At 45.1% G+C, this 20,014-nt stretch overlaps 1 long non-coding RNA gene across 2 annotated transcripts; it reads right to left on the reverse strand.

Moving 5' to 3' along the window:
• Positions 1-752: 752 nt before the first annotated feature.
• LOC137143762 (uncharacterized) lies at positions 753-19,085 on the reverse strand. Of its 2 annotated transcripts, XR_010917253.1 has the most exons (4): positions 18,937-19,085; positions 18,653-18,749; positions 2,193-2,313; positions 753-846 (listed from the first exon to the last, which is right to left on the reverse strand). It is a non-coding gene; the product is annotated as an uncharacterized lncRNA (long non-coding RNA). The 2 variants fall into 2 exon arrangements; XR_010917252.1 differs by having other exon boundaries at positions 18,653-19,085.
• Between the last annotated feature and the right edge of the window lie 929 nt (positions 19,086-20,014).

A 20,014-nucleotide genomic window follows, 5' to 3' on the forward strand; every position in this document is an offset into this window, starting at 1 on the left:
GTGGTGCCTCACTGGACTTGCTGGCAGAAGACCATGCAATCAGGATCTACGGAGGAGGAAGGTGTGGCACAAACACCCTGAGCTCCTGAGCTTCCTGCATAATCATTTTTTTGTGGATCCTGATCCTTCAAGCAGAGCAGCGGGGTTGGCCCACGGCCTCTCCTTGCAAAGGCTGGCTCACGTGTCCGCATTCAGTGTCTGCTTGGCTCTGGCCATCAGATCAGTAAGAGGGAAGCTTGCAGAATTATTGTCTGTGCTTTTCACAGACATTAACTTCACTCCATAAGCCCCTGTAAAGTCAGGAAGGATTATCCCCACTCTTACAGATGGGGAAACTGAGACACAAGGAGGCTATCTAACTCACCCATCTTTCCACAGAAAGGTTCCCATCACACTTCTCTTGAAATCAACATGAGTTTTGTGTTGGCCCAATTCAGCCCTGTGGCAGAGAACCCAGGAGCACTGACTTCCAGTCCTCCACACAAGTCTTTAGACCACACCCACTTCACAAAGATGGGAATAGAACCCAGGAGTCCTATCTCCACTCCCTGTTCTGGGAAGATGATGTCATTTTCCTCTCCAGGAAGAAATGAGGCTGTCGATATGAAACAAAAAAGAAAAGAAAAGAAAAGAAAAAAGAGCTGTCTGCTGAATGTAAACATATTTACCTTTCCTCCTCCAAGAATTAAATCTCATGAGTATGTAATGAGTCAGAACTACACAAGCAATAGAAGTATAATTACATTCATATTAAAACCTTAAAAAGTGGTCTAGAGCATTTCAGCAGCATGTGTTGGCACTGGACCAGGAAGTTATAGCGGCAAGGTGATTCAGGGCAGGTAATTGCTAAAAATATATAGAGAGATTAATTAATAATTAACAGTGTAAGTAGAACTTGTCAGAAAAGATAATTAACACTGCACAAACTTGAAGCAATTCTGCCTTGTTAAAGGCTAATAAAAGGCTTTCAATGCTCCTTAAAAGGTAGCTGGGTTTTTAAAACTACATGGGACCAGATCATCAGCTTGGCTAAATACGCATATAATAGGCAACTTCATTGAAAGACCTCAAAGCCTTTTATGGATATCATGGAAGTCTGACAACAGACTTTTGAAGTACATAACTAATTATTATTACCCCTGCTTACTTCTAGGTGATTGGAGGTGCAGAGAGGTGAAGTGACTTATCCAAGTGTCACACTGCCAAACACTCGCAGAATCAGGAACCCAGGAATACTGGACCCCGTGTCTCCAACAGGCACTTTACCCTGTAAGCAGCTATTCACTGAGGTGGGTCAAGTAATTAGATATCAAACAGAAAAGACCAAAATACACCCTTCCTTGAGATGTTCTTCAGAACCTAGGAGAACTTGATGATCAAAGGGACATCTCCTTTGGTTGTGAACATCTGCCATGGACTGTTAATGTCATGGATCTTTTGTCCCTAGTGGTACACGAAGAGTTGGAAACCACGGTTCACCTCCTCAGCTGCAGCAAATAATAACAATGCCTAGCTCTTGTTAATCAATGTACCTCCATTTAAGTCAGTGGAGCTACCCCAATTTTCACCATCTGAGGATCCTGGCCCTGTAATTCATAGCACAGCAATATTAAATAAGTGGGACAAAGTGTCTTTGACTAAATACCCCAAGAGGGAGCATCGTGCAACAAGACTCACGCCAAACCATACAAGTGTCACCGTGACCCAGAAATCATCTGTGAACGGTCCACGATGATGTGCTATGGATACATGAAATACTCCAATTTAGCTAAACTCAGAGATTGAACGAACAATTCTAACCAGCCGCCTCATGCCATCAGCGCAGTCCAGACGGCCGCTTGCAAAGCTAAAATGATACTTATGTTCTGACAGGAAAATTAGACAGGGTGCTGTTAAAGCAACACTTCAAAGGGGTTTCAAAGCAGAATGACACATCTGCCATCGACATGTGATGTTTAAATCCTGCAGGAGTCAGAGAAGCCATTTTGTTCTGCCAGCACCAACTCCTGATGCAAACCTAAACCAAAGGATCCCCCAGTCCCAAGCCTGAATCCTCACAAATGCTCGAAGGAGACACACACATTAGTCTTGGGCCACGGTACAAAAAACAAGAAGTATTAACACAAAACTTAAAACAATCTAAAATGATAAAATGTTAAAACGGTTATGAATAAAGATTAAAAAAGACTCACACCAATCAACTGTATATGGTTGCCGTGCCACTTGCCTTTTTCTTATTTTGGTGACTGCCCACGCACATTGTCAGTTCCTAACAAATATTCTGTTTTCTGAGAGGCTGTAGAAAAAGGGCATCTGGGACAAAAACACAGAAAGCCATTTTGACCTCCAGTGGCAATATAGATTACAATGTAATAAATAACAGAAGGTCTTCCACCTGCCTTAAAAGCCACATGGACAGAGGCAGTTACATTTCCCAGTGCCAGTACATTGGTCTTTTAAGCTGTCTGATGGATTGAAAACAGAGCTGTAAATGCCCTTCTTAGCGTATTATTACACAAACTATCTGAACACCCGGCATGCCGATGAGTCTTTCTAACAAGGGGGAACCACAGTGACATATCTGAAAAAGCAACTACCATACCCAGCTGCTTATTAATATCCTCTGTTCTCCACTTGATTATGGATTTCACATTTTCAAACAAATCCAATCATTTCTGATTCTAAGGAACCTAGAACAAAGGAGTAGCTACACAGCTTTGCCAACTCTCACGATAATTATTGTTTTCCTTAAAGCCCCAGCTTCTGGAGTCAAGTGGATACGTGATGATTTCAGCCTTCATTCTTAAAGAAAAAATAAGTTTCTAGCCTTGAGACTGTGGAGAAAGCTTCAAAATGTGACTCCAGTGGACCCTAAAGGCTTAAAAAGCAGAAGGCAAATAAAAAGAACATCAAATTCATTATTTTTACATAATCTAATGATTTTAAAGCCAATCTCATGATGTTTAGTGAGCTTGACTCATGATTTTTGAGCATTTGGGGTTGGCAATACTATGCCCATTAGTTAGAGGAGGGGACCAGGTGGTTTGGCTTCTGGGTCCTTTTCAGGATTCTGCCAATGACTTTGCTTTGGCCTTGAACGGGACTAATCAATACCTCACAAGGTGGGGCTAAGGATTAATTAGGCAAATGTTTGCAAAGTGCTTTGAACATGAAAAAACTTGAGCTCTCTGTGCCTCTGTTTACACATCTGTTAAATAAGTATCATAATACCTAGCCTCGAGGGGTGATGGCAAGCTTAATTATTTCATGTTTGCAAAGCACTCCTAGATCCTAGATGAATGATGCTACAGAATCAAAGGGTATTATTGCTATTAGAGACAGGTGCAAGCTGGAAAGTTCAAAGCCAAGTCCAAACTTCTGCAAAGTTTGGAAAGAGTCCAGAACCGCAGTTTGGATTTGGATAAAAAATCTGGGTTCCAGAGACCTGGAGTTTTCTCTTCAGGTCTTTCTTTATTTCATTACCTCTATAATGTAGGTAGGTACTAGTTATTCTAACATAATTCCATGGCTCACTTGTCTTTTTTACATCTTGGAAAAACAAAATCAAAAGCCTTACCAGTCCAAGTCAATTCACTGACTGACTGATTGTGCATTTTAGCATGGTAGTACCTACAGACTCCAGCCGTGACCAAGGCCACATTGTGCTAGTTGCAGTACAGACTCATAGAAGGAGATGGTCCCTGAACTGAAGAGTTTACAAGCTAAGGATTGGACTTTCAAAGGGGCCTACGGGAATTAGTCAATAGGAAGTGGGCATCTATTGTCCTTAGAGGCCTTTGAAAATCCCCACTGAGACAGACAAGACACACTACGAGAAGCATCATTATCCCCAGATGGAGAACTGAGACCCAGAGAAGGGAAGTGACTTGCCTGAGGTCATGCAGTGGCTGTGCTGGGAAATGAAACCAGATCTCCAGTGTCCCTGTCACTTTGACTGTAAAACCATGTTTCCCATCAACAAACTGACTGGTTCCTTCCCCTGATTAAACAAATAAAACCAACTAATCTTATTTCCCAGTAGCCCACCCCTTGGGGTACAATGTAAATTACCATTGAATTTTCACTCTGGATGACACCTCATTAAAAGCACAGAAGCACGGCCTATGCATCTGCTTCCTTGGAAGAGCATGGCATCAAAGCTGCATGGCTTTCTTTTAATTACCATAAACAAATGGATGCCCAAAGGTGTTTGCTTCAATCATTTGGCATCACTACGCACCTCCAAGCTCCTGGGGTGACCAGTGATAAAACTAACCATGGGTGGTCAATGGCTGTCTGCTGTTCTTTCTCTGAAGTGAAACACTTCCTATTGCTGGAGCCATATCACCCTGCTGAATTTTCTCCCCAGCATAATGAGTGCATTGCTCTTTGGAGATAGTTTTTGAAGGAGCTAATTATGCTGGAAACCCAGTGCACATTGCTCTTGCTTCGGGTGGTCCAAAAGGGTACAACTAGGAGTAATGAGGTAAAATTAAGCACAGAATAATCTAGGCTGAACAGTAGGATAAACTTCCTAACAGTGATACACACTTGAGGGTGCAGTGATCTGCCATGGGAAACATGGAAAGATCCATTTTAAACCGGAGTGGATGTAAAAGTAGCAAGTGAAGAGGCTGTAGGGAACAATCCTTCATGGACATCATAATTATTAAATCTCTTAAATTCTACAAGAGTAATTTGGGGTCTTATTCTTCACTGAAGATAGATTGGCAGAGGGGAAAGAAATACACTACAAGAAGCTTGTCTATATGTACAAAATGCAAACAGACCATTTAATCCAGGCACTTGGTCACTGGAAAATGGAAAGAAAGTGCGGTACTTGGGAAATGACTGCCCAGAGCCAGCCCTAAGAATCTGTATTCAACATATGGAAAGGGCTGGGGTGAGAAATCACTGCCTGAAGTAGGAGACAGAAGACAAAACAGAGACACTGGGAGTTAATTGAGCTGGGGAGGGAAAGCAAGAAATAATCCTTTGTTTACAACATCTCTATTCCAGTCATCTACAGGAGTGTGGCACAGTGGTTAGAACAGGGGGGGCAGGAGTCAAGACTTCTATTCCCACCTTGGAGAGAGAAGTGGCCTATTGGATAGAGAAGAAGGTTGGAGTCAGGAGGCCTAGGTTTATTCCCCAGAAGAGTGTGGTCAGGGAGCTAGTACGCCTGGGTTCTCTTCCCAGTTCTGGGAGGGGGAGTGATCTAGTGCTTACAGAAAAGGGCAGGGAGCCAGGTTTCTTTAAATAAATTAAGAGGAAGTGGAGTTCGACTTACTGCAAAGACACAGAGTTGATCGCAAAGGCTGGAATAGAAACCAGGAGTCCTGACCCCCTGCTCTGACCCTTTCATCACACACTGCTCCCCCTACCCCTGAAAAAGATGAAGTGGGTTTTTTTGCCCCTCTAATTTTTTTTGGCTCCCTCAGGAGTGATGCAGTGGGGGAAAATCCTTCTCTCTCTCCTTCACTCATTGTCCCACATTTCTCTACAGTTTCTGCTGCCAGCAATTAGCAACAGCACCAGGAAAGCAACAATATTTTAGCTGCTAATAAATGCAGAGCAGGAACATACTTTGGCATGCATGCTCTTTGTTCTCTTGTCATTAACAGACTCTTGACAACCTCGTTTACATCCTCTTAAAACTCGGTGGTGCGCATTTGTGCCTTAGTCCTACAGCTAGATTATGCAGAGCACTCAGGTAATCCTGATCTACTCCTCTGCCTTAATAAAACTGCTTTGAAAACACTTTTAAAGCCACCTCTCCTGGTCTGTCAATAACTCTGTTTTCCATGGGACCCTGAGGATGGTAGAGTGAATTCAGGCCATCCTGGGATGAGATTCCAGGGGGGGGATGGCTCTAATCAGCAAACCGGGATTATGCTTTCTAGGGCTTTGTTTGTTTGTTTACAATGAAAGATAGAGCATCCTATTAGGATAAAGGGGGATTAGAAGGGATAAATCCTACAAGCACCTATAATAATCCCAGCACCACCAGGCAGTATCCAGAGGAATCAGTAACCAACAGGCAAGATTTCTGCCATCAATTAATATGGATTTCTATTCCCTAGTTGATGACGCGACATAAAAAAAAATTATTATTTGCATTATAGAATTCCAGTGAGGCCCCAAATGAGATCAGGGCCAAGTGATGTTAGATGCTTCATGTACTAAGAGAGAGTCCCTGTCTCAAAAAGCTTCCAAAATAAACAGACAAAGAGCAGGAAAAAAGAAATAGTATCCCCATATTGCAGGTGGAAAACTGAGAGACAGAAGAAGAAGAGAGGAAGGCCCGGATTTAAGAAAGCACCCATTGACACCTGATCTGATCTTGGAAGGTTTATAGTTTTGGGTTAAACATAATTTATTTGCTACACATGCTTACGGAATGATAATGGAAGTTATGAAAGCTGTAGCAAGTAGGAGAGCACATGTACCTGGGTTATTAGCTTTTGCAATGGTTAAAGGCTTGCTTTATTGGTGTGAGGCCTTATGGGAGTAGTCAGGTTAAAGGCTGAATTTCAGCTAAGAAGCTTGCAGGCTCAGGAAGATAACCTCAGGTCACAAATTCTGCACTCTCATTTGGCAAGACAAACAAGTAACCACAAAAAGTCCAGTACACCATGAGTTGCACAAGCTGGAGGGAGTTTGGGAGACTTTTGTAATATGGTAACTCAGGGCTCGACAAACCCCGGGCACCAGGTTGCCACGGCACCTAGAAATTTAAGTCTGACGCCTAGTATTTTTCCCGGGGGAGCAGCCGCTGCGCTTCAGCCAGGGCGCCACTGCGCCCATGTGGCAGGGCTGGGATGGGGGGAATGCTGTGGCTGCCGTGCTCCAGCCAGGGTGCCCCGCCGCTGAGCCCATGATGTGGGAGAGGGGTGAGGGGAAGGGGTAGGGCTAGGAGGGGAGAGTGACTCCTGCGCTCTGGCTAGGGCGCCCTGCTGCTGAGCCCACGTTGTCTGGCTCCTTAATTTTTGGGCTGGCTCCTAGCTCCAAAACAAATTTGTCGAGCCCCGTGGTAACTAGACAGTTAGACCAGACTGATGCACAGGAATGATTAAGAAATGATTAATGCAATTAATATTAATGATTAGGGGCATGGTTATAAACACCCAGATGGCCACATGTGGATAACAGGCAGGTATTAGTCCTGTTATGATTATGGAAATTGATCAAATATGGTTGCGTATCCAATAAGTTACATAAAATGAGGTATAAAAGACCCAATCTAGTTTCCTAATTTTGCTGGTTCATCAGGTCCCCAAGATGGTGCAAACTGAATCAAGACTTCCCTTCTGAGGGGCTCCTCCTGGTAAGATTACAAGTATGTACAAAATAAGATTGTAAGTATGAACGATGCAGAAAACCAATTTAATGTGCTCATCTAACTCTTATGTATAGTGATTTTTTTATGATTTCAATTATATTTGTCTGAATTAACTATCAGATAAGATCATAAAGTTGCTCTGTGCGCTTCACCACATTTTATCTTCTCCATTAACTCTAAGTAGTCACCTGAAAAAGAACCCATCGTCTGTGACGAGTGCATGTTGCACCCCAACATACAGTTCTAGAACTAGAATAATTGATCAGGCTACACACCTAAGCACATGCTTGAGTCTATCCCTCATGCAGCTTAAAGTTAAAAACATGCTTATATTCTTTCTTGCAGAGGAATGCACTGAACCATAAGCCGAAGGGCCTTTTCTCAATAAGGATATTTTCCTGAATCAGAGCCTAAAGTGACTTTTCCAAGGTCATGCAGGGAGCCTGTGGCAGGGCTGGGAATTAAATCCAGATCTCCTGAGCCTCGCTCCATCCTCCCATTTGATATGGAGCGTGAATGGACAGAGCTCCATCAAATGACCCCATGTCTAGGATTATGATTTAATAGGCTGCTCTCTAGTGGTGGGTCTGGATATAAGGCAACTGGATAAAAGATGGACGAGCTAACCAGAAGAACCTATTCTTGTACTGTAAGTATTGCAGGCTTTGCCGGAGGCACTCAGCGAGAGTCTGTAAAGCTGTCTAGAATCCCCTAGCGTTTGTTAACAGCTGTCGGACCCAGCAAGCAGCAGCGATAATGAAGAACTTAAGTGGAAGAGTGATTTTTAAAATACTGGCAGGAAGGTCCCCAGATGGAGAGCTAGCTCCACGCAGCCCTGCGTAGGCATTGCAGTTTGAATCCCAGCTCGTCCTTTGAGTCACAGTCTCAGTAAGAACTTGGAGAGTCACATCTAGCCTCTGTGGCTTGAAAACGGACTCATGCTGCACAACCCTTCGCAGAACCAGGGGAGTGGAGCTTTCATAGTTTAGGAAGGACCAGACCCTCACACAGATGCCCTGCCTCTGGCCTTATTGATTTCAGCTTCTAGCCCAGGCTGGCATTGAAGGGAGGGACCCATCTCTGTAGTAAGGTCCGATTACAAGAGCAACACAATGCTGTTATCTCTTCAGTGTCTGAGCTCTGTGCGGGGGACGGTGGGAGTGGGATTTAAAAGAAGGGAAATATTATCTAAGGTACTTCCACGGCCCACATTACCTGAGCACGTCTCAGCCTCACACCACCCCAGTGAGTCAGAGGAGGATTATTATCCTTATTGGACAGAGGGGGAACTAATGCACAGAGAGACAACATGACTCGCCCATGGCCACAAAGAAAGCCTGTAGCACAGGAAAGACTTGAATCCGGGTCTCCCATGTTATGGCCGAGTGCTTTATCCCCTGGACCATCCTTCCCCTCCACAGGCTAAAGGGCATCTTCGAGACCCCCCACTTTGGATGAACTTAATTGGATGAACTACATTTATCTTCTGTTTAATATAATGGCCGTGAGGAATATATTGTAACATAACAGGGTAAAACGCTATTCTTAGGCTCACCAGTTACATGACCCAATATAGCAATTGTAAAATTAGTGTCCCGTTGGTACGCCTACTTTGATGGGGCCCTTGATGACCGGTGGCCACAGTATCTTCTGGGCAGTGGTTTAGCAGTGTAGCTGACTGGGTTCAGCATAGCACCAAAGGCTCACATTTGGGACAAGATGGGCAAGTCCCTCTGCAGGTTTAATAGCATCAGATTCTCGAAATCCCCCAAATCCTTACTCCCTGGTTTGAGGATGCCGTTCAGGGAGTAAGGGTTCCCCAGACAACGTCCCTGACTAACTAACTGACGATGCACTCACACGCTCCGGGAATGATCCTCAGGTGCAGAGACGACTCTGGATTCCTCAGTCCCTGCATAGGGGCTGGTCTCTGCTGGCAGGGATCCTCTTCATACAGGCACCAGGCTGCTTCTGTTTCCAGGATTTCCCCTCAATGCCAAAGAGTGCAGGGCCCCAGGTGCAGATTACAAAACTACACCACAAATCCAAAACTTCAGTCTCCCACCTCAGCGCCCTGGCACATGCACAGCAGGCCACGGCCCTAGGCTCACAGCCAGAGCAGAGCTTGCCATGCCGTGCCTCTCCCAACTAGGGAGCTGGGCGCTAACTCAGCCTGCAAGGGGAAGTTTTCCCAACAACGCTCGACAAATTGAGAGACACCTTGGAGCGGGAAGGGCTCAAGATGAGGGAACTTGCTTTCCGTTCCCCAGAGGCCAGTTCTCAGGGGGGAACCCTGCATGCAGGCCTGGACTCACCAGTTCCCTGTCCCCACACAGCCAGCCCTGGCCCTTTCCCCCCTGGCTCCAGACTGTTCCCCAAATGGTCTCTGCCCTCTCCTGAGCTCTTGGGAGGGGCATCTCCATCCCTATTGATTGCTGGGCTCTCCCTGAGCTAACAGCACACAGAGCCCCAGGGATCTAGGAAATCTCCTGGGGGGCTACATGATGGATTTGTATAGTAGTGGCACCCAGCTGTCCCGATACAGAGAGGTTAGGGGTCCCATTGTGTCATATGTTGTGCAGATTTGAATAAAAACACTGTACACTCTAAAGCCGCAGTCTCGTGATATGACCCACATGGGTGGACAGCTGGGAGGCGTGCAGTCAGGGCCCCAAGGGGGGGGGGGGCAATTGCCCAGGGGCCCAGCAATTTAGAAGGGCCTGGGCAGACGGGAGGAAGGATATGTATCCTTCTCTCCTCCATATCCCTTCTTCCCCCAAGGCCACACGCCACTCACGCTCTCCACCTCTCCCTTGAGCCGAGCTCATTAGCATGCACCATGCAGATTCCCGAGCAGGCTGAGGAGGTGGCATTTGCTACTCAACTTCCCGGGTCCATCAGGATCTCCCTGGGGAGCCCAAGGGACCCGGGAAGCTGAGTAGCAGATACGCCTCCTCAGCCACCTGGGAACCTTCACCACACATAGTAAATAAGTAAAAACTTCCAGCAGAAACCCACTGGGACCTCAGCCATCTCTTTCTAGGGGGCCACTGACTGTTCTGCCCTGGGGTCCGGAATTGCTCTCAGTGGGCCTGACTGCTGGACCCTATTGACTTTGGTGCAGCTGCAGCTTGCGAGTGAATGCCAGTGGCAGAGGAGAGAGAGCTCCGGGTTGTAAGGAGTAGGACTCTGGCCTGTCCTGCCCTACAGCTTTTTACCCACAGCCCTCAAAGCAACATGATCAGCACCCGTATGGTACAGAGGATGGAAGCGGAGACCCAGAGCACTACCCGTAGCCACACACAGAAACAGAACCCAGGAGCCCCTGTGCCCCAGGTCCCACTCTCCAGCCGCTGGCCTGTGCTGCTTTGCTCAGATAAACCTTTCCCCTCTACAACCCCTCCAATGCCAGATGGAGCTGTGCTTGGTTACAAGGATCAGAATACAAGGGAGGCCAGGTGCTTTCTGCTTTAGCATTACAAACCAATAAAAATAGGCCCTGAGCTCATCCTTTTCAGATTTGCTAATTTGTCCAGCTGAAGAGGGGATTGGCTGGGGTAGGGGAAACCAAAGCACTCTCTGTACGGTTATAAAAACAACAGAAAGTGATGAATGACCCTGCACTACACAGGATGGAAAGCAGCTGCTTTTTTCGGTGCAAGATAAATTGCTCCTGTCACAGCAGATACTGTAGCGATTTACCCACAATATACCTAGGTCAGCTCGTCTGTGACCTGGCGTTACCGGCCTTACTTATTTCATCCCTTCTTTTACATTTCAGTGAATACAATTGGGAAGCAAGGCTTGAGGCTGCTCTAGTTTACACTAGGGGTGTGGCAAGCCCAGGATGTAAGTAGCTTGATTCAGCATCATCTGGCCCCTTGTACAGTCTTTTATGTAAAGAGCTGATGTAAAGAGCTACCAAAGGAAGCCATGGGCAGTACACAACAGTGGACTGGTATTGGATGCATGGAGCCCACAAACAATACTACATATTCCTGAGTGCCATCTACGAGCACTTTCTCATTAACCGGCTCTTTACCTGTAGGCAGATGCACAGCACACTTGGAACAATTTACACAAATGGAGCTTTCTTCCCTATTGCCTTGCACCCTGTGCAATCATGGACACCAGTGCAAAGTGGATGTGAAACAGGGTTTCACACTCTTTTTGCAATAAGTTTCAGGACAGCCCATTATGCTGGACAACAAAGAAACCAATAGAGTGCAAAGGTGACTTAAAGACAACGCGACACCTTCCCCACTTCATGGCCCCATTGCAGCAAAGGGGGACTTGATCTTCAGAAAAGAAAGGCTGGTGCATTTCACCTCTTGTGTCCACCTCACCACAAGTCAATTTTGGTGATCTAGAAGGACTTAGCCAGAAGCAGCTGAGGAGGAGCGTTGGGAAGAGATTGTCTTTTATTATTTCTTTTATTACTGTCACTCCTAGAAGCCCTGGTCATGGACCCCCATTGTGCTAGGCACTGTACAAAACACAGAACAAAAACGATGCCCCCCACCCCCAAATATCTTACAATGTAAGTGTAAGAAAAGCAACAACTCGTGGATACAGGCAAACAGATGGGTGAGTACAAGGAAATAATGCAACAGTATTGGCCAGCATGCCAGGCATGACCCAGGGGGTGACCCAGAATTGTTTTGGATGCTGCTCAGAAGTGAGCCACAAAGCCTGGACATCCTGGGCAAAGCTGATCCAAAATTATCCTGAGGCCCAGGCTCTGTTATCATGGAAATCTCATTCCTGCTTGGAAGCCAGCATGAGGCCCATGTGCTGTTGATGATACACAAGACCTAAGTGATGCATAGGCCTTTTACTATCTCTGGTATTTATATGCCCCCCTGGCTGCAGTATCGGAGCACTTCACAATCTTTAATGTATTTATCCTCAACACCCCTGTGAGGCAGGGCCGTGCTATTATCTCAGTTTTACAAATGGGAAACTGAGGCACAGAGAGGTCTTGCCCAAGCTCAGACAAGAGGTCTGGGGTGGAGCAGAAACATAAGGCCAGGTCTCACAAATACTAGGGCATTGAACCATCCTTCCTACATGCTGCTGTGGGATGAATTGCATACCCGATGAATGGGTTCAATGGATCAGTGCTCAAAGGTCCTGGTCCCACATGAAAATGCTGTGAGATACTAGAAGCTGAACTGACCTTGGCACTAACACAGAAGTAGCAAGAGGAGAAAGTGAGGGAACATGGCAGAATATTTTTATTTAAAAAACAAAAAAAAACATTTGGATCAGAAAAACTTCTGGGAGAGTCTTTGTCAGATCAGAGCAAAACTTGGTAAGTTGCATTTCTCAGGGGTTCAAGGCCACCTCCAGCACACAGTGTCTGCAGCAGCTGCAGGTGCCATTGACACTAAATTTCCCAACCCTGAACATGAGTCTCTGATCCACCCCTGGGCTCAGATCTCCCCAGAGCTCAGCCTCATCCAAACAACACATCTGGGGAAAGGTCACATTTGGAACTGGATGGCAAATCCCCATGTTAAGGAGGGTCCAGGTCTGGGGTTCTGGTTTAGCCAGCTAGAGAGAGATGGGGCCAGACCCGCAGCTGATGTCAATCAACCAGAGTAGCTCTAGTGAATGCTAAATTTATACCAGCTGATGTCCTGACCTCTGAACTTTGGTGCTGACTTATTCAGACTTTGGTTCCTCAGGTGAGACCACTACTAAAGGGGGCAAATTAACATCCATTCTGGTGGTGGTTTCATGGTGTGGACACTCGTGCACTTGAACTGCACAGTGGCCACTAGACTCATTTCACATGGGGGCCACTGAACAGCTGTCTGACCTCACATGGGTGGTAGTTGTTGGCCTTGCGTTATAAGCTTCCACTTTCCTCTGTCATCCAAGCACTCCCTGAATCTTGACTTCTCTTCAAAAGAGCTGGCTCTGGCATCCATTCCAGCACAGCTCTGTCAGGTGGAGAATCCACAGCCAACTTTGTGTTTGAAAACAAACTAAACAAAGTCCTAAGGTCCTGTCAGGCCTCATTCAACCCAGCAGGATCAGGAAGTTGTGACTCCCTTTGGTGCAGCAGGGGGGGTTTAGGAATAAAAGCAAATCAATATGCTGAATGAAGATATAACACACCAGATGTTGCTCAAAGCTGTGTAAAGGGTGTCAGTCAGCGGAGGGAGGGGAAAAGCAGAGAAGCAAAAATCAGAAGAGACCTAGGGAGGGAGGACAGCAAAGACCCATAGATATGCATAGCAGCTCTAAGCAGTATGATTTAAAATCAGTTTCCCAGTTATGACAAATCCTTCCTGCTACAGTGAAATATAATGTTCAAAACATAAAGGAGAAGGAGACGGAGACAAAAAAAAAAATCTCCTTCTAGTTGCCTGGGGCTCCACAGTTTATGAAACAACTAAATAACCTCCTACAAAATCTGAGTTGGGTCACCTCCATCTAACAGATTTCAGAGTAGCACCCGATGTGTCCATTTGACACACAGAGAAATCAGGTACAAGTCCTCCCAGTTTAAACAAGGTCATTCAGTGCCCATTGCCAGCCCTCACCCCACCTGGGCAGGTATGTTGATTGCTGGGTTACACTTTTCTCTGAGTAAAGCTTATACTTCACTATATCTTCCAGAGAAGTTTGCAGCTCCATCAAATGCACAAGCAGACATCTAACTGGGGTTCAATTTACAAGCTTTTAACTCTTCTATGGTGTGGCTTGTCACAGATACAGCTGATGTATCTTCTATAACCTGAACATCTAGAAATACATCTATTGGCCTGCCACTGATATCAAGATAACATATAGCACGACTTAATACTTGATGAGCATTTGCATTGGTGAATTAATCTGTCACGTACGTAAATTTTTTAAAAATGTGATGAGAGAGTTCTTCATTTTTTCAACTTTTTCACTGTTGGACCGCATGCTTCTAACCAGTCAGAAGAGTTTCTTGTAGAAAGATGGTGAGCATTTGCCAGTCTTCTTCAGAACCAGTGTCCAACTTTAGAATTAACAATTGACAATGCACTTAACATTGCCCTCCAGTTTGTAGTGTGGGGTATCTCTTGCTTAAATAGAAAGTATGATGCGATGGTTGTGTTTGTTCTTAAACTACGTTGCATCTCCAGCATTCTTAACAGTCTCATTAAGTACATCTAAAATTGGCTTTGACAGTGAATGGCTTACAAGGCTTTCTGCATGTTGATGCAGTCCAGAGGCTTGGTGTTTTATGGCCTTTTCACGTAGGTTGTCAGCATTGGCTTTCGGTCTGGCAAACCAAGCTCCTTCACTTTTACTATATAAATCCAAGATCCGTCCACATCTTGAATACTGCATGCAGTTCTGGTTGCCCATCTCAAAAAAGATACATTGGAATTGGAAAAGGTATAGAGAAGAGCAACTATAATGATTAGGTGTATGGAACAAATTCCATACGGAGAGAGATTAAAATGACAGACATTTAAGCTTGAAAGAGAGACAACTAAGTAGGGATATGATAGATGTCTATAAAATCTTGACTGGTATGGAGAAAGTGAATAAGGAAATGTTATTTACTCCTTCACATAACACAAGAACTAGGAGTAACCCAATGAAATTAATAGGCCGCAGGTTTAAAAATTCTTCACACAATGCACAATCGACCTTTGGAACTTTTTGCCAGGGGATGTTGTGAAGGCCACAACTATAACAGGGTTCAAAAAAAGAATTAAATAAGTTAATGGAGGATAGGTCCATCAATGGCTATTATCCAGGATAGGCAGGGATGCAAAACCATTCTCTGAGTGTTCCTAGCCTCTGTTCTCCAGAAGCTGGGAGTGAACGACAGAGGATGGATCACTTGATGATTGCCTGTTCTGTTCATTCCCTCTGAAGCATCAGTGATTTGTAACCCAACACCAGCCAAAACTGATCACTTGGCCAACACAGTTCTGTCTGCTGGCTACCTAAGCAAAGTAGGTGTGTTCATGTAAATACAGTCTGGCCCTGAAGCCTTCCCCCGCCCTCCTCCCAAACTTGGTTCATCACTGGCTGTCAAGGTAAAGCTCACCTCAGACCTTGCTTACAAATCACAAATTTGAAATTATTAGGTTGGCCAACATCACCAAAATGAATGCATCGACATTGTCATAAAAAACAGTGATGTCAGGAAGCTAGTCTTTGTTCAGACTTTTCAAATCTATTATGCTTTTTCAGGTACAAGTATTTTATCATATACTACTTATGCTTTTAAAGAGTGTAATGTTTCAATTTCAATTCAAATTTCCAACCAACAACTAAATTGGCAGCACTGCACATAAGTAGCTGACCACTGGGGTGGGGGTAGGAGGAATATAGGGAAATCCCTAGACAGCTGAGAAGTCTGTGAGACAGAACCATGTGTTCCAGCTGAGTCTGAAATGGAGAGGGCTTTTGCCTAGGAAAACTGCTCACGCTCTCTGACACACAATGGTTGATAACCCTCCAAGATTACCCTGGGGTCTCCAGGAATTAAAGATTAATCTTAATGAAAGATTATGTCATATGATGAATCCTCCAGGAAGCAGTCCTACCAAAATTGGCAACCCTATCTGATACACACTTTTTGTCTTTCACCTTCTCTCTTCCTTTCTTACAGTCTCTCTCCCCCTCATACACTCTTCCTTCCCTTTCATATTCTCTCTAACTCCCTATTTCTCATTCTCTCATGCTTCCTTTCTTTCCCTCTTTCACATTATGTTGTGCATGTGCGTGAGAGAAAGAACTGCACTTCCAAAGGGCAGTGCTCTCTAAAAACCCACCGAACCCCAAATTTGGGCACCTGTCCAAACAGACTCTTCGGCAAAAACTAGGATCACAGAAGCCCGTTAGATCATTGAATCTGTGCCCCTGCTGAGGCAGGTTACAGGCCCTGGTAGAGGACATGTTAGATACTAACCCAAAGTCCATTTGACCTTGCAAACATTAGGGATAGGATGGTGTGTGCCATCATAAGAGTTATATATATTACTAGGACCATCCTTTGCCACCTCCTTTGAAAAAATGGCACAAGACTCATCTACTTCCAATGGCTGATCCGTTGCCCAACCATCATATCCCTATTTCTCAGAGCAGATGCACAATTACACACTGTCTGATCACTAACACAGTGGATGCAGATAGACAGAGGGATCCAGCCATGTGTTAATAAAAGGCCTGGTGAAGAACAAAGCAAACCTGCCAATTGCCATGAGGAAATGCTGCTGTATAAATAAATATGATGTAGCACACCCGTCTGTAGCGATGTATAGACATTCCCTCTCATTCTTCACATAGCACAAAATCCACTCTTCTCCCATGCACAGCTCTAGCAACTGGGCCCAGTGGATGGGGCAGAAAGGGAGGCTGGCATGGAAATCCTTCCCTCCCCTCAATATGCAACACAACCCCCTTGCAATGAATGGACTAGAATAGCAGCTGCTTCCCCTACCTTCCCCCATGTGGGGATGTCAAGCCAGTGAACAGGCCTGGTTTTCAATTACTCCATTCCTGCACTTGGAACAGGGATGCACCAGTGAAAGATGGGGTGGGGCTGATGGGTTTTGAAGCCTCATTTGTAAATCCCATATTCTGGGTCCAGACAGGGGTCAGCCCAGTCTTTGGTATAAAGTTAGAGCAGCCTGGGGCCTGTTCTAGTTCATCCTCTGCTTCTTTTGGCCCCCAGAAAGACTAATCATAGTGCAATGCGCATTAGTCACACCCCACCTGATCCACCCTAGTTGTGGAGAGCAGCACAGTGCCTTCATAGTAACTCTATGGCTGTGTGTGTGTGGGGTGAATATTCTTAGGGCCCTTCCCACCTACTTTAAGAGTCCTTTATATTCTGACTGAGTATCCTCCTGACTCTCCTGGTTGCTATAAGAGAAGGCTTCTGAGTCCCTAATAAGAACTGGTCTGCCACATCTTTATGACAGTCTCATTAGTGGCTTGAGGGTTTCTCAGATTCATGGTAATTGTTCAATCATTTGAAAGTTATGAATTCCAAATTATTAGGTATTCATTACAATGTCCCTTTTCATCTCAGCAAAGTGGCGACTAACCACCTAGGAGCTCAGCCTATTTGGTTAGGGATTTCCTGCAGAGCAGTAGAACAGATCACTCAGGGCTTTTGTAGGGTGGTGTCAAGGAATCTTTTAACTGGGATTTTTTCACTAGTGCCAGTCTGGTTTGTAATAGAAATTGTCATCTTGGGCAAAGCACTGCCGCTCCTCCCCCCGCACCAATTCCCAAAAAGACAAGTCAGCTCAAGGAATTGTGTTGCTTTGCTCTTTACAACACCCTGCAAGCACACATTACTCATGCAAAGCACAATATAGCAAAGAATACAAGTACACGCATGTGATTTTAAGGATGCGAACAGCCCCATTTAAGTCAATGGGACCTCTAACATGTGCGTTGCCAACTGTAGCAATTTGCTTGTTTGTTGCAGTTACTGGAATTATGGGAGGTAATGAGAATCTCAGGTTTCGTGTGAAAAAACAAATTAAATTTCTAGCCCTTGTGGTTTCCAGAGAAAAGTTTGAAAATATGACCCAAGTATATCCAAAACTCAGAAAGCAAATAAAAAGAACCCAAAATGTTTTTTTATTTTTGTTTAATTTAATGATTTTGGGAGGCCTGGCTCTTGGCTTTTGAATGTTCTGGCGTGGCAATACCGTATTATGTGTCCTGGAGAACTTTCCTGGTCAGAGCCAGGTAAGAATCCACAAGGCTGAGATAATCTATTTGTTCTGTGTTTGTACTGCATGAAGTGCAATGGGCTCCTAGTCCATAACCGGAACTCCTTGGCACTAGCATAATACAAATCACCACCACCACCACACATCTCCCTCTCCTCTTCCAAATTTGGGGGTTCAGATAAAATTGAACGCAGATCCAATCTGCAAAATCCTCCATATTTCAGACGCTCAGAATGAAACCCCTGGGGCCCTTAATGGCTTGAGTAGTAGAAAGGCTTAAAGGGGCTTAAGAGGGACATTAGTGATACACAGGTGTCGCTCTGCTTCCTGGGTAGGGGTGAATCTAACCTGCATTGAATTACAGCCAGTCAAAATGTGTCATTTGCGTACATGCGCGCACACACGCGCACACACACTCCCTAATTGCAATCTAAACACATGAAAGCATAGTGGAAGCAGAACAGCAGAGCGGTATCTCTGAGCCTTTTCAGTTGGGTTTGATCAAGGGAGATCATTATGTCCCCATACATTCCCAGGATAATCACTGAAGTGACTCAGTCCCTGCTCCATACTTTTTTGAGAATGGGTTAAAACACCGCTTATTAGCCGGTCGTACCTTGTAAGTAATTGTGAAACTGAGAAGGCAAGTAGCGCGTGGAGTTCTATAGAGCTGCAGCCTGCACCATTTGTGCCAGAAGGATGAGGAGAGAGCTCTGTGGATAGGAAGAGATGCAAGAAATGGTTAAGGAATAGAGTTCAAAGGCACACATGGAAATTAAGCATCCAGTTTTTAAATGGAATTTGGGCACGAGTCCTTAAAACATCCCAGGCTCTGCGTTGCAGTTGCTAATAAATGTGTTGTGAGTTTCACAAGTGCCGTGGGACAGAGCGTTTAGACACCTGAAAGCGAAATGAGCTGCTTTAGCTGGATATGCAAGCACTACATCTTCTCCCCAGGTCTCTTCGCCTTCGGTTCCAAACAATTGTTTTGTGAATCCAAGCCCAGGCTGGCTTCCTAAATGCAACTGAAAGGCACTGATTCTCTATTCCATGACACCAGATACACATGGAAAATCTGCAGGTAAAAATGGTATGATTAAGCAGAGAATCAAGCCCACTGTGTTTACACTGATCAACAAAGCTTTGTGAGTGCAATTCAACTCGTGCAAAGGGCCAGTTACCAGTGAAGAGTAACTCACATGGTGCAGAAGCTGTGGTGAGGCCTCTTTGTACAGAAGATTAATACTAAATAGTTCATTTGAATGCTTCCAGCCCCTGGGCTTAACCATAACTGCTCATCATGTGTCATGTACCAGTGGTCACTTAAATCACCTGGTGTTGCTCCTGTTCCAACTGGATGGCTGAAACTTTTTTCCCCTCCATTTGGGAACAAATTAATTTTAACAAGTGTGCCAAGGAGCGATTAGTGTGGCCTAGTGAGCAGAGCACTGGGCTGGGATGCAGGAGACCTGGTTCTAGTGCCAGTTCTGCCACGGGCCTGCTGGGTGACCTTGAGTAAGTCACTTCCCAAGCTCTCTGTGCCTCTGTTTCCCATGAGGATAAAGATACTGACCCTCCTTTGTAAAATGATCCTGTTAGAGTCAATAATGAAACTTTCACTGACTGCAGTACAAGAAAGATCTGAACTAGTGCTGCTTACAGAGGAAGGAGGGTCCTGCGGTTAAAACACTGCCCTGGGTATCAGGTAAAGATGGGTACAATTCCTGTCCCTGTATGACACAGGTGAATAATCCCGCCTTACTTCTCCCTTTTCTGTTACTATTGTAAACTCTTTGTGGGCAAGGCTGGTCTCTTCTGGCACAGCACAGTGGTGAACTGATCTCAGCTGTTATTAGAAATAAAATAAATGGTTATTAGTTAAAGGGGTTAATCTTTAAAGGGCCAGCACCTCAGTTGTCTAAATCAGGGGGGACTCCTTTGACTTCCTAGTAGGAACAGGCTCTCCCTGTGAGGCAGG

The sequence above is a fragment of the Emydura macquarii genome, unplaced genomic scaffold (assembly GCF_026122565.2).
Source record: "Emydura macquarii macquarii isolate MOO-44397 ecotype Brisbane River unplaced genomic scaffold, CSIRO-AGI_Emac_v2 contig_3348, whole genome shotgun sequence".
In the NCBI taxonomy this organism is placed as follows: domain Eukaryota; kingdom Metazoa; phylum Chordata; order Testudines; family Chelidae; genus Emydura; species Emydura macquarii.